This window comes from Coregonus lavaretus (assembly GCF_964263955.1).
Source record: "Coregonus lavaretus genome assembly, chromosome: 21".
Lineage (NCBI taxonomy): Eukaryota > Metazoa > Chordata > Actinopteri > Salmoniformes > Salmonidae > Coregonus > Coregonus lavaretus.
The window spans coordinates 47,233,133-47,247,433 of NC_140008.1; positions in this window are offsets into that span (position 1 = coordinate 47,233,133).

The following is a 14,301-nucleotide window of genomic DNA, read 5'->3' on the forward strand; positions in this document are numbered from 1 at the left end:
TTGTTTATGGAAGATACGGACCAAGGCGCTGCTTGATAAGTGTACATTTTATTAAGTACTTAACTCACAACAAAACAACAAACAAACGAAACGTGAAGTCCTAGGTTACACAAAACAAACCTTAACGGAACAAGATCCCACACAGACTAGTGCCTAACAGGCTGCCTAAGTATGGTCCCCAATCAGAGACAACGAGATACAGCTGCCTCTGATTGGGAACCACCCTGGCCAACATAGATCTAAACGATCTAGCACATCAACATAGAAAATATAACACAGAAACTACACACCCTGGCTCAACATTTCAGAGTCCCCAGAGCCAGGGCGTGACATGGAGAAAGATATATTTATGTTCCAAGCCCATTAGTGATCTATCTAAAACACAGTGACAGGGCTAACATGCAGCTATATTACCAAAAACAGCTGTATAACTCACAATCATTGTAGCTGCATTAGCTGTTCTGTAAAGTCAATGAGAAGGGTTTCAACTACTAAAGAGTATGTACACGCGATACACATTAACAGTATTATTTTAGTTTTTGGTAAAATCTCAGTCGAATTGCAGATGTGTGAAGTATCTAATTACAACTACTCTTGTTACTGTAATTGAGTAGCACACACACTATATATGCAAAAGTATGTGGACACCCCTTCAAATTAGTGGATTCGGCTAATTCAGCCACACCTGTTGCTGACAGGTGTATAAAATCACATATATATTTGAGCACACAGCCATGCAATCTCCATAGACAAACATTGACAGTTCATCAAATGTCTGCCCTGCTAGAGCTTCCCCGGTCAACTGTAAGTGCTGTTATTCTGAAGTGGAAACGTCTAGGAGCAACAACGGCTCAGCCGCGAAGTGATAGGCCACACAAGCTCATAGAACGGGACCGCCGAGTGCTGAAGCGCATAAAAATCATCTGACCTTGGTTGCAACACTGACTACCGATTTACTCTGGAAGCAACTTCAACACAATAACTGTTTGTCGGGAGCTTCATGAAATGTGTTTCCATGGCCGAGCACCCCGCTCACAAGCCTAAGATCCCCATGCGCAATGCCAAGCGTCGCAGGAGTGGTGTAAAGCTCGCCGCCATTGGACTCTGGAGCAGTGAAAACTTGTTCTCTTGAGTGATGAATCACGCTTCACGAGACTAATCTGGTTTTTGCGTATGCCAGGAGAATACTACCTGCCCCAATATATAGTGGCAAATGTAAAGTTTGGTGGAGGAAGAATAATGGTCTGGGGCAGTTTTTCATGGTTTGGGCTAAACCCCTTAGTTCCAGTGAAGGGAAATCTTAATGCTGCAGCATACAATGACATTCTAGACAGTTTTGTGCTTCCAACTTTTTTGGCAACAGTTTGGGGAAGGCCCTTTCCTGTTTCAGCATGACAATGCCCCCATGCACAAAGCGAGGTCCATACAAAAATGGTTTGATGAGATCGGTGTGGAAGAACTTGACTGGCCTGCACAGAGGCCTGACCTCAACCCCATCGAACAGCTTTGGGATGAATTTGAACACCAGGCCAAATTGCCCAACATCAGTGCCTGACCTAACTAATGCTCTTGTGGCTGAATGGAAGCAAGTCCCCGCAGCAATGTTCCAACATCTAGTTGAAAGCCTTCCCAGAAGAGTGGAGGCTGTTATAGAAGCAAAGGTTGGACCAACTCCATATTAATGCCCATGATTTTGGAATGAGATGTTTGACGAGCAGGTGTCCACATACTTTTGGTCATGTAGTGATGCACGGGTTGACTCATAATTCACGGGTGGGTTGACTCATAATCCACGGGTAGGTTGAATAAAGAGAAAACCATACATTTAAAAAATCATAAATGTATAATTCTTGTACAATTTATAGCTATAGGGTACATTTAGGTTTTTCTTTCATTATTTTTAGGCTATCTGGCAAGCTTTAGGGCCTAACTTGGTCCTCTGTAGCTCAGCTGGTAGAGCACGGTGCTTGTAACACCAGGTTAGTGGGTTCGATCCCCGGGACCACCCCATACATAAAAACGTATGCTCGCATGACTGTAAGTCGCTTTGGATAAAAGCGTCTGCTAAGTGGCATATTATATTATTAACTTTATGCACGCAAAATAGCCTATACGCGAATCGCGTGGGAACGGGCAGAAAAAGCTCATGTTGATCCACTGAGGCAAAAAGGACAATATCTGAGTTTAATGAAATAGGAAAAAAGCTGCGAAATGGAGAGTGGAAAATAAAGAGAAGGGAGGGCCAGTAAAGTAATATTTGGGAAAGATTTGGTGAAGTGGTAAAAGAGGATGATAGTGCCTATGTTTTGTGTGATGATTGTGACCCACTGGGCACACATTGGTTGAATCAATGTTGTTTCCACGTCATTTCAATGAAATTACGTTGAACCAACGTGGAATAGACGTTGAATTGACGTCTGTGCCCAGTGAGAGGAGCTATACACATTTGACAGTCACAAGACAGGGACTTCAATTAGGCCTATGGTACGTCAAGTGAACTGTAGCCTACTGTTCAGATGGGTTAAATGGAAACTGAAATCTGGACTGACTGTACGTCTATAACCTCTCACATAGCCTTAATATTAACTCCCGCAGAACTAAGCATTTCTTGCAATAATATGATAGGCTACACAAAATGTTAACTTTGGCTAGGGAACAGGAGTGAAATATGATTTATTTATTTCAGCATCATTAGAGAATGTGAATGTGCAGTTAGGGACCATCTGTAGAGGTGCTATCTTTATCAGCATCATAAAAGCTGATAGTATTTTAACCACATAAAATATGCATCCAAGCTGAACTGAAATCTCATAAAAAACATGTTGTGGCGTTTTTCTATTTTCTTACAACCGGTCAAAAATATTTCCTTTTTTTTTTGTGTTATCGTGTTATCTCCCCAGTCCCTAAATGTCTTTGTTCTGCAAAAGAAGCAGAGATTACAGAGAGACTTTAGCGATTGAAGCATTCATTCTATCATGTATGACCTTATTCTGGTGAGCAAGGGTTTATGTAGTCTTCTATGACAACATACAATGACAGGACAGAATCAAGTTGACTAACAAACAGCCTACCAAATGTCAGAAATTATCAAAAAAGCGTTCCGCCATCTCTGACTATAAGCTACAGCGCAGTTTCTATGTTTGCGGGTTAGGGTCGTGTGCGGGTGTCACGAGTTGCTGTAGGTAGGTGTGGTGTGGAATCAGGCGCAGGACGCAGAAGTAAAGTCCAACAAATTACTTTAGTAGATCACACAAAAATAATCCAAAACCAACCCGGAGGCGAGAAAAGCGCGCACAGGCGTACACAAACGGGCGCACTAAACAAGTGCGTAATCTTCTACTAAATACAAAACAAGGAGGTAAGCTACAAAATAGCGCACCAAAATACAGGTAGCGCAGCAACACAACAAGGAACAATTACACACAACACCTAACTAACAACAAGGAACTAAATAGGGTGCTTAATGAGACATAACACAAAACAGGTGTGACAAACAGACAAAACCAATCAAACAAGAAACATAGAATGGTGGCAGCTAGTACTCCGGAGACGACGACCGCCGAAACCTGCCCGAACAAGGAGGAGGGGCCACCTCGGCCGAAACCGTGACAGTACCCCCCCCTTGACGCGCGGCTCCAGCCGTGCGCCGCCCCTGGCCTCGGGGACGACCAGGAGGACGCGGAGCAGGGCGCGTAGGATGACCACGATGGAATTCGGTCAGCAGGGACGGATCCAGAATGTCCCTCCTCGGCACCCAGCACCGCTCCTCCGGACCGTACCCCTCCCACTCCACGAGATATTGGAGACCCCCCATCCGGCGTCTCGAATCCAGGATGGTCCGAACAGTGTACGCCGGAGCCCCCTCGATGTCCAACGGGGGCGGAGGAGTCTCTTCTATCTCAAAGTCCTGGAGTGGACCAGCTACCACCGGCCTGAGGAGAGACACATGGAACGAGGGGTTAATATTCTTGTAATCAATGGGCAGTTGTAACCTGTAACACACCTCGTTCAATCTCCTCAGGACTTTAAAAGGCCCCACAAACCGCCGACCCAGCTTCCGGCAGGGCAGGCGGAGGGGCAGGTTTCTGGTTGAGAGCCAGACTCGATCTCCAGGTGCGTACACTGGTCCCTCACTGCGGTGTAGGTCGGCGCTCGTCATCTGTCGACGGATGGCTCGCTGCAGATGGACGTGTGCCGCATTCCACGTCTCCTCCGAGCGCCGCACCCACTCATCCACAGCAGGGGCCTCGATCTGGCTCTCATGCCAAGGTGCCAGAACCGGCTGGTACCCTAACACACACTGGAAAGGGGTTAGTCTAGTGGAGGAGTGGCGGAGAGAGTTCTGTGCCATCTTGGCCCAGGGCACATATCTCGCCCACTCCTCCGGCCGGCCCTGACAATATGACCTCAGAAACCTACCCACATCCTGGTTGACTCGTTCGACCTGCCCATTACTCTCCGGGTGGTAACCCGAGGTAAGGCTCACCGAGACCCCCAACCGTTCCATAAAGGCTCTCCAGACTCTGGAGGTAAACTGGGGGCCTCGATCGGACACTATATCCTCGGGTACCCCGTAATGCCGGAAGACGTGAGTAAATAGAGCCTCAGCGGTCTGTAGGGCAGTAGGAAGACCCGGCATGGGAAGGAGACGACAGGCCTTCGAGAACCGATCCACAACGACCAGGATGGTGGTATTCCCTTGTGAGGAGGGAAGGTCGGTAACAAAATCCACCGAGAGGTGAGACCAGGGTCGTTGTGGAACGGGCAGGGGTTGTAATTTACCCCTGGGCAAGTGTCTGGGCGCCTTACACTGGGCACACACTGAGCAGGAGGAGACATAAACCCTCACATCCCTGGCTAACGTTGGCCACCAGTACTTCGTACTAAGGCAGTGCACTGTCCGGCCAATACCTGGATGTCCAGAGGAGGGTGACGTGTGAGCCCAATAAATCAGCCGATCCCGGACCTCGAGCGGGACGTACGTCCGACCCACCGGACACTGTGGAGGGCTAGGGTCAGTGCGTAATGCCCGCTCGATCGCCGCATTGACCTCCCACACCACCGGTGCCACCAGACAAGACTCCGGTAGTATGGGAATGGGCTCCACGCACCTCTCCTCCGTGTCATATCGCCGGGACAGGGCATCTGCCTTCCCGTTCTGGGACCCAGGGATGTAAGTGATCTTGAACACAAACCGGGCGAGAAACATAGTCCATCGAGCCTGGCGAGGATTCAGTCTCCTAGCTGCCCGAATGTATTCCAGGTTACGGTGGTCGGTCAGAATGAGGAAAGGGTGTTGAGCCCCCTCAAGCCAATGCCTCCACACCTTTAGGGCCTGTACTACGGCTAACAGCTCCCTGTCCCCTACGTCATAATTCCGTTCCGCCGGACTGAGCTTCTTAGAATAAAAGGCACAGGGGCGGAGCTTAGGTGGTGTGCCGGACCGTTGTGAAAGAACTGCCCCGATACCGGCCTCAGATGCGTCCACCTCTACTTGGAAGGGTAAAGCGGGATCCGGGTGCGCCAGCACCGGAGCCGAGGTAAACAGGTCCTTCAGTCTCCCAAAGGCCCTGTCCGCCTCAGCCGACCACTGCAAGCGCACCGGACCCCCCTTCAGGAGAGACGTTATGGGAGCTGCCACCTGTCCAAAACCCCGGATAAACCTCCGGTAGTAATTCGCAAAACCCAAGAACCGCTGCACCTCTTTAACCGTAGTTGGGGTTTGCCAATTACGCACGGCAGACACTCGGTCCACCTCCATTCTCACCCCTGACACAGACAACTGGTAACCCAAGAAGGAGACTGACTCCTGAAAGAACAGACATTTCTCGGCTTTGACATACAGGTCATGCTCCAACAGTCTCCTCAATACCCTGCGCACCAGGGCTACATGCTCGGCCCGAGTAGAACTGTACACAAGAATGTAATCTATGTACACCACTACTCCCTGCGCCTGCATGTCCCGGAAAATCTCATCTACAAACGATTGGAAGACTGATGGAGCATTCATTAACCCATATGGCATGACGAGATACTCGTAATGGCCGGAGGTAGTACTAAATGCTGTCTTCCACTCATCGCCCTCCCTAATGCGCACCAAGTTATATGCGCTCCTGAGGTCCAATTTTGTGAAGAACCGTGCCCCGTGTAATGACTCCGTCATGGTCGCAATCAGCGGGAGTGGATAACTATATTTCACAGTCACCTGATTGAGACCGCGGTAATCAATACACGGACGCAAACCTCCATCCTTTTTCTTCACAAAAAAGAAGCTCGAGGACGCGGGAGAAGTGGAGGGCCGTATGTATCCCTGTCTCAGAGACTCGGCAATGTAAGTCTCCATTGCCCTTTTCTCCTCCTGTGACAAAGGATACACATGGCTCCGCGGGAGCGCAGCTCCTGTCTGGAGGTCTATCGCACAATCCCCCTGTCTATGAGGCGGCAACCGTGCCTCTCTGGTCTTACTAAACACGAGTGCCAAATCCTCATACTCAGGCGGAATGTGCAGTGCTGGCATCTGGTTCGGGCTCTCCACCGAGGTTGCCCCTACGGAAACACCCAGACATAGCCCCTCACACTGAGCAGACCACCCTTTAAGAGCCTTCTCTCGCCACGAAATCGTAGGATCATGGGTAATCAACCAGGGAAGCCCCAGTACCACCGGATACGCAGGAGAGTCGATCAGATAGAGTTGAATCGTCTCCTCATGACCCCCCTGCGTCATCATCCTAAGTGGCGCCGTGACCTCCCTAATCAACCCAGATCCTAACGGACGACTATCTAAGGCATGTACAGGGAAGGGCTTATCGACTGGAAGGAGGGGAATCCCTAACTCAACACAGAATTTACGATCTACAAAATTCCCAGCTGCGCCTGAATCGACTAGCGTCTTATGCTGGGAACGAGGTGCAACCTGTGGGAAACAAACAGGTAATGTAATGTGTACGACAGAAAGCTCTGGGTAAGTAGGGCGCCTACTCACCTGGGAGGACTCCCCAATGTGTGACCTGCCATCTCCCTCACCAGGAGACCCTCCCCAGCACCTAGCCGCGGTGTGCCCTCCGCGGCCACAGTTGGTGCAGGAGACTGCCCCCCTCGGGCTCCTTCCTCTCCTCCCTCTAGCGCCAGCACCTCCAAGCTCCATCGGGCTCGGCTCGGAGGCGCTGGAGGGTGGAATGGGAGGCCCCCACCTAGGACGTCCGCGGGTCGCGAGCAGGGTGTCCAGCCGAATGGCCATGTCCACAAACTGGTCAAATGTTAGTGTAGTATCCCTGCACGCTAACTCTCTGCGGACGTCCTCCCGAAGGCTACATCTAAAGTGGTCTATGAGGGCCCTCTCATTCCACCCTGCATCTGCCGCTAGAGTCCGGAACTCCAGCGCAAACTCTTGAGCGCTCCTCATCCCCTGTCGGAGGTAGAATAGACGCTCCCCCGCCGCCTTCCCTTCTGGTGGATGGTCGAAGACAGCACGGAAGCGGCGGGAGAACTCTGCATAGGTGACAGTGCGGCGTCTATTCCCCTCCATTCGGCGTTGGCCCACTCCAACGCCTTGCCGGTGAGACAGGAGATGAGGGCGGAAACGCTCTCGTATCCCGAGGGCACCGGGTGTATAGTGGCAAGGTAGAGCTCCACTTGTAATAGGAACCACTTACACCCGGCAGCGGTGCCGTCGTACGCCCTCGGGAGCGAGAGCCGAATCCCACTGGGTTCCGGTAGTTGGACGGGCGGGCTGTCCGATGGTGATGGTGCGATAGGTGGGGGTGTGGGTACCCCGCTGGTCTCCCATCGATGGAGGGTGTTCATGACGTGGTCCAAGGCGTGCCCGATCTGGTTGATTCGATCCTCTTGACCACGAAGACGCTCCTCCATGCCATCGGTGGGTGCTCCTGCTGATTCCATATGTGGTGTGTAATTCTGTCACGAGTTGCTGTAGGTAGGTGTGGTGTGGAATCAGGCGCAGGACGCAGAAGTAAAGTCCAACAAATTACTTTAGTAGATCACACAAAAATAATCCAAAACCAGCCCGGAGGCGAGAAAAGCGCGCACAGGCGTACACAAACGGGCGCACTAAACAAGTGCGTAATCTTCTCCTAAATACAAAACAAGGAGGTAAGCTACAAAATAGCGCACCAAAATACAGGTAGCGCAGCAACACGACAAGGAACAATTACACACAACACCTAACTAACAACAAGGAACTAAATAGGGTGCTTAATGAGACATAACACAAAACAGGTGTGACAAACAGACAAAACCAATCAAACAAGAAACATAGAACGGTGGCAGCTAGTACTCCGGAGACGACGACCGCCGAAACCTGCCCGAACAAGGAGGAGGGGCCGCCTCGGCCGAAACCGTGACAGCGGGCCTCAGATTTTCATTTAATCATATACCTGTATAGTTGGGCGCATGCGGATGGGTCACTAGCAATTGCGGGCGGGTGCGGGTGAACCAACAGCTGACCCGCGCACCACTAATATACACATATACACATAACTATACACGCATACTCATACACACGCATGCACACACGATAGCGCACGCACACACACAGTCGTGCATGTGTGCACATACACACACAGGCACACACATTGCACTCATACATTCATAATACATATTTACTCAAGCAGACACAAAAGCAAACAGCTACTTACATGATGTTATAAATTGTACCTTTCTACCTGCTCTCCTCCATGTCAACTATCCAGCTATCAAAAAGATGCCTAGTTTTCCACTAACATCCATGCTTTCCTTTTTCCTAAACCCTAATATAACTCCTCCAAATGCCTTTCCAGAGTATGGTATTAGTATGGTATGCTGTTTATCCAGTCAGATTTAGAGCATCAATTACTGTGGCCACAGTTAATGGAGCTCCTTCATATGTACCACCTTGCTCCAATGAAAATAGCCTTTCTGTTTTGCAGCTACGTCATTTCTCCTGGTCAAGACTAAAGGACGTTGTTCCTCTGCACTCTGCCTGCCAGGTTGAAAACTGAGTGTGTAGTTGGGTACTGTGTGAAACAGGTGTAGTTTAGGTCTCTTCCTGTCTGCAGCCACAGTGTGTGTGCTGTTCCGTATTGTTATTAGCCAGCCAGACAGACCATAGCATGCGGAATGAGCCGCCTAATTTGAACCACAGAAATGGAATACGTTAAACTCCAATTTACTAAAGCCGGAGAGAGTATATGCACTCTCTTAATTTGAACCGGTCTGCAAGATGTGAATTTGAATGAATAATCCAGAAAATTGATAATACTTCTCAGTTGCTCTGGCTTCCAATATTGACTTTCCTTCCCATGCTCTCCTCCTCCCTCTCTCCTCTAATGAGTTCTCTCTCCTTGGCTTCTGTAGGGTCTTCATTAGCAGGATATAGTTGTAGTTCTGCTCGCTCCTCGCACAGCGTTGCCCATCGTTGGAGGCCTAATGAGGGGGAGACTCATCGTGCCGACCAGGGCCCGGGCACCAGTTCACTGCACCTAAGCTAATTACCAATCTTACTGCCAAAATTAGTTGTAATATTCCTAAAGAATGCTAAGGACTTGTGTTGCCTGGGTAACGCCTGGGGGTGTCACATGGCTTGAGGGGGGTCAGGGCCCACAGCTATAGAGACCCACAATGCATCTTATGGTGATTTATTCAAAACACAGTTTAAAATCAGTTGCCCACCCCTCCACACACACCCCTCCTCCCGTCCCTCATTGCCTTAAAGACATACTCTGGAAATTTGGTGACTATTAAGTATTTTTTAAATCTCCCGCTTTTAGACATGCATAATCTATGAGCAAAATTACTGTCTTACCTCAATTAGCCACGAACCCCCTAGTTTGAAAGTGACTGAGTTTCTGGAAGCTGTGCTGCGCCATGTTCCCTACTTTTCCCCCCACATGGGCCAGCCCCCTAGCAATTCAAGTTCTAGCCAATGAGCTTTAGCCCCTCGCCATTTGTGTGACAGCTAGATGCACAGACAGCAGAGCGAGAGTGAGAGAGAAATGACGTGGTGCACATATCTGCATATATGTGATGTAGTGAGCAATTTCCAGGGACCACTTTTGGCTCGTGAGCATTACTTTCAGAACTACTGGCTAAAAAGTATACAAAAGTACCGGAGAATCTCTTTAACCTTTTCACACCTGAGTTAAAAAATATCTCTAATGTTGCCCCAGCGTGAGTCTTTTATGCACATGATGTCAGAATGAGCTCACTGTTCCAAAATGTCATTGTTACACACAACAGGACAGCATGCTGTCTGCTTTTATTTATAGGCTGTTTCAACTTGTCAAATTCAAATGATTTTCTAACAAGTTTTATTTTCTAACAACATTTTGAATTGAGGTGTGTTCCACCTCCTCATTAATTCACATAAAAGTAGGCCATTTCACTTTTGTGGACCATTTATATTTTAGGTATTACTGAGCCGGACAAACTTCCCCAAGCACTTCCCCAATGTTTCCTCAGATCAAGTATGCAGACATTTGTGCATCTCCAGTCAGAACAGGACCTGCACAAACTTTTTCACATTTTCCATCTGGTGCCCGCATCACCTTCATTGTTGTTTTCCTTACTACATGATAATAAGTGCCTTATTATGTCATAATAGTTTCTGTATGTCATGTTATGTAGTTTCTACTGTAGCTCACTCTATGTATGGAGCATAATATATTTGTGTGTATTCCTTATAACCGCGACACACAAGGTAACATTACTAATTTCATAACCTTTATGGTGTTATACTCAATTGTGCTTATGTGGCTAGCTACATTCTTCTACTAGCTCTGTAAAACAATGCTAATTGCGTCAGAGAAGTATTAGCTTGTGTTGTCTTTTGAAGCTACCCTGGCCTTATGACCATGGTTTGTTTTCATTTGGCCTGTTTAGCATAGCTCTGTTCTGTCATGCCCCCTTGTGGAGCTCAACAGTTACAGTTTCTTACTGTTATAATCAAATCAAATCAAATTGTATTTGTCACATACACGTATTTAGCAGATGTTATAGCGGGTGTAGCAAAATGCTTGTGCTTCTAGCTCCAACAGTGAAGTAACATCTAACAAGTAATATCTAACAATTTCACAACATATACCCAATACACACAAAACTAGAAAGGAATGGAATTTAAGAATATACAGTGGGGAAAAAAAGTATTTAGTCAGCCACCAATTGTGCAAGTTCTCCCACTTAAAAAGATGAGAGAGGCCTGTAATTTTCATCATAGGTACACATCAACTATGACAGACAAAATGAGGGAAAAGTTTCTCAATACTTTGTTATATACCCTTTGTTGGCAATGACACAGGTCAAACGTTTTCTGTAAGTCTTCACAAGGTTTTCACACACTTTTGCTGGTATTTGTGCCCATTCCTCCATGCAGATCTCCTCTAGAGCAGTGATGTTTTGGGGCTGTCGCTGGGCAACACGGACTTTCAACTCCCTCCAAAGATTTTCTATGGGGTTGAGATCTGGAGACTGGCTAGGCCACTCCAGGACCTTGAAATGCTTCTTACGAAGCCACTCCTTCGTTGCCCGGGCGGTGTGTTTGGGATCATTGTCATGCTGAAAGACCCAGCCACGTTTCATCTTCAATGCCCTTGCTGATGGAAGGAGGTTTTCACTCAAAATCACACGATACATGGCCCCATTCATTCTTTCCTTTACACGGATCAGTCGTCCTGGTCCCTTTGCAGAAAACAGCCCCAAAGCATGATGTTTCCACCCCCATGCTTCACAGTAGGTATGGTGTTCTTTGGATGCAACTCAGCATTCTTTGTCCTCCAAACACGACAAGTTCTATTTTGGTTTCATCTGACCATATGACATATGACATTCTCCCAATCCTCTTCTGGATCATCCAAATGCACTCTAGCAAACTTCAGACGGGCCTGGACATGTACTGGCTTAAGCAGGGGGACACGTCTGGCACTGCAGGATTTGAGTCCCTGGCGGCGTAGTGTGTTACTGATGGTAGGCTTTGTTACTTTGGTACCAGCTGTCTGCAGGTCATTCACTAGGTCCCCCCGTGTGGCTCTGGGATTTTTGCTCACCGTTCTTGTGATCATTTTGACCCCACGGGTGAGATCTTGCGTGGAGCCCCAGATCGAGGGAGATTATCAGTGGTCTTGTATGTCTTCCATTTCCTAATAATTGCTCCCACAGTTGATTTCTTCAAACCAAGCTGCTTACCTATTGCAGATTCAGTCTTCCCAGCCTGGTGCAGGTCTACAATTTTGTTTCTGGTGTCCTTTGACAGCTCTTTGGTCTTGGCCATAGTGGAGTTTGGAGTGTGACTGTTTGAGGTTGTGGACAGTTGTCTTTTATACTGATAACAAGTTCAAACAGGTGCCATTAATACAGGTAACAAGTGGAGGACAGAGGAGCCTCTTAAAGAAGAAGTTACAGGTCTGTGAGAGCCAGAAATCTTGCTTGTTTGTAGGTGACCAAATACTTATTTTCCACCATAATTTGCAAATAAATTCATAAAAAATCCTACAATGTGATTTTCTCGAAAAAAAAATCTCAATTTGTCTGTCATAGTTGACGTGTACCTATGATGAAAATTACAGGCCTCTCTCATCTTTTTAAGTGAGAGAACTTGCACAATTGGTGGCTGACTAAATAATTTTTTCCCCCACTGTATACATATATGGACAAGCAATGACAGAGCGGCATGGACTAAGATACAGTAGAATATTATAGAATAGAATGCAGTATATACATATGAGATGAGTAGTGCAAGATATGTAAACATTATTAAAGTGACTAGTGTTCCATTTCTTAAAGTGGCCAGTGATTTCAATAGGCAGCAGCAGCCTTTAATGTGCTAGTGATGGCTATTTAACATTCTGATGGCCTTGAGATAGAAGCTGTTTTTCATTCTCTCGGTCCCAGCTTTGATGCACCTGTACTGACCTCACCTTCTGGATGATAGCGGGGTGAACAGGCAGTGGCTCGGGTGGTTGATGTCCTTGATGATCTTTTTGGCCTTCCTGTGACATCGGGTGCTGTATGTGTCTTGGAGGGCGGGTAGTTTGCCCCCGGTAATAACTCATATTTGTGATTTTGTCAATGCAATTTATTATTTTTATAGCAGTGTTATTATGTTACTTCTTTGTAAAAAATTTTTTTGCTATATCCTGATATTGTATTCTAATTACTAATAATTCCTCTTTATTCTGTACTTTCAGAAAGCACACACACACAAACAGTATTGAACATTATTTGCCAATATCATAACTGGAACTGGACATCTTTCGAGCTGAAGATTGAGGCCAGCTTTTGTGTGCTAACATACACTCCATAACAGTTTTACTGGATGAAAACCCAGCAAGAAAACACATAGGCCTATACGTAATAGTCGTCTGTTTTATTGAAGTATTGGTGGTGGTTGAACAACAACAACAAAAACGTGTTTTACTAGAGGAAAAAAACTGGAAGAAAAGACTGACAGCTTATGAATATGCATAACTCATGTTTCATATTCATGCAGTGACTGATCAACAACTGCATTTCCACCCCCCACCTCTAAAGGCATAGTATCATGGCAGATCACAGGTCAAGTCACCTGTCAAGTCAGTCAGTCAGTAATTGCTGCAGATGTGCTCAATAGTGCTTGAGCATATGGCACTCCCCAAAGCATGGTGAAACACATAGAGGTGTGTCACAAGCTAAACACATGTACTTTGTCAACCTCATCTGCTTCCTTCTCCTGGTGCCAGACAGGCAGACTTTGCAGTGCCTCTGTGTGTGACTACCTTGAGCAGCAGTTTGAGAGACTTTGCAGGGAAAATGCCGTGCAGTGAGGCGTAGGGGATTGTCTGCAGCAGGACGGCCCCCAGTGGGTGGGTGCTCCTCCAGCAGCTCTTTCATGAGGTTCTCTCTGTACTTTTGGTAGGTAATTAATTTACCTATAGGGGAGAGGGAGTGGTGAGGGTGATGAGGGAGGGGAGAGGATGATTAGGCAGTGGGTAGTTGGGTGAGATATTGTCACTATAATTGCATAATGGAACTGTATCTGATTTGTAGGTGAACTGTACGTCCAATTACAAAAAAATACCTTGTTCCGTAATCATCTCACCTGTTAGTTGACGGTGAACTATGTGGCCATTGAGGGCAGCAGTGTCGATCAGATGGAAATATATCTTCTTATTACACTTGGTAGTTTTCCGAGCGCATTCCACAAAGCTGTTTATCATGTCCGCCTTATCCACTGCCCCCATTTTGAGGTTACAGTCAAGCACACAGTCCGGTTTGATCTGTCTCTCTCCCGTCAGGTGGTCCACCTTCCCTGTGGCCGACATGGTTGCTGTATGG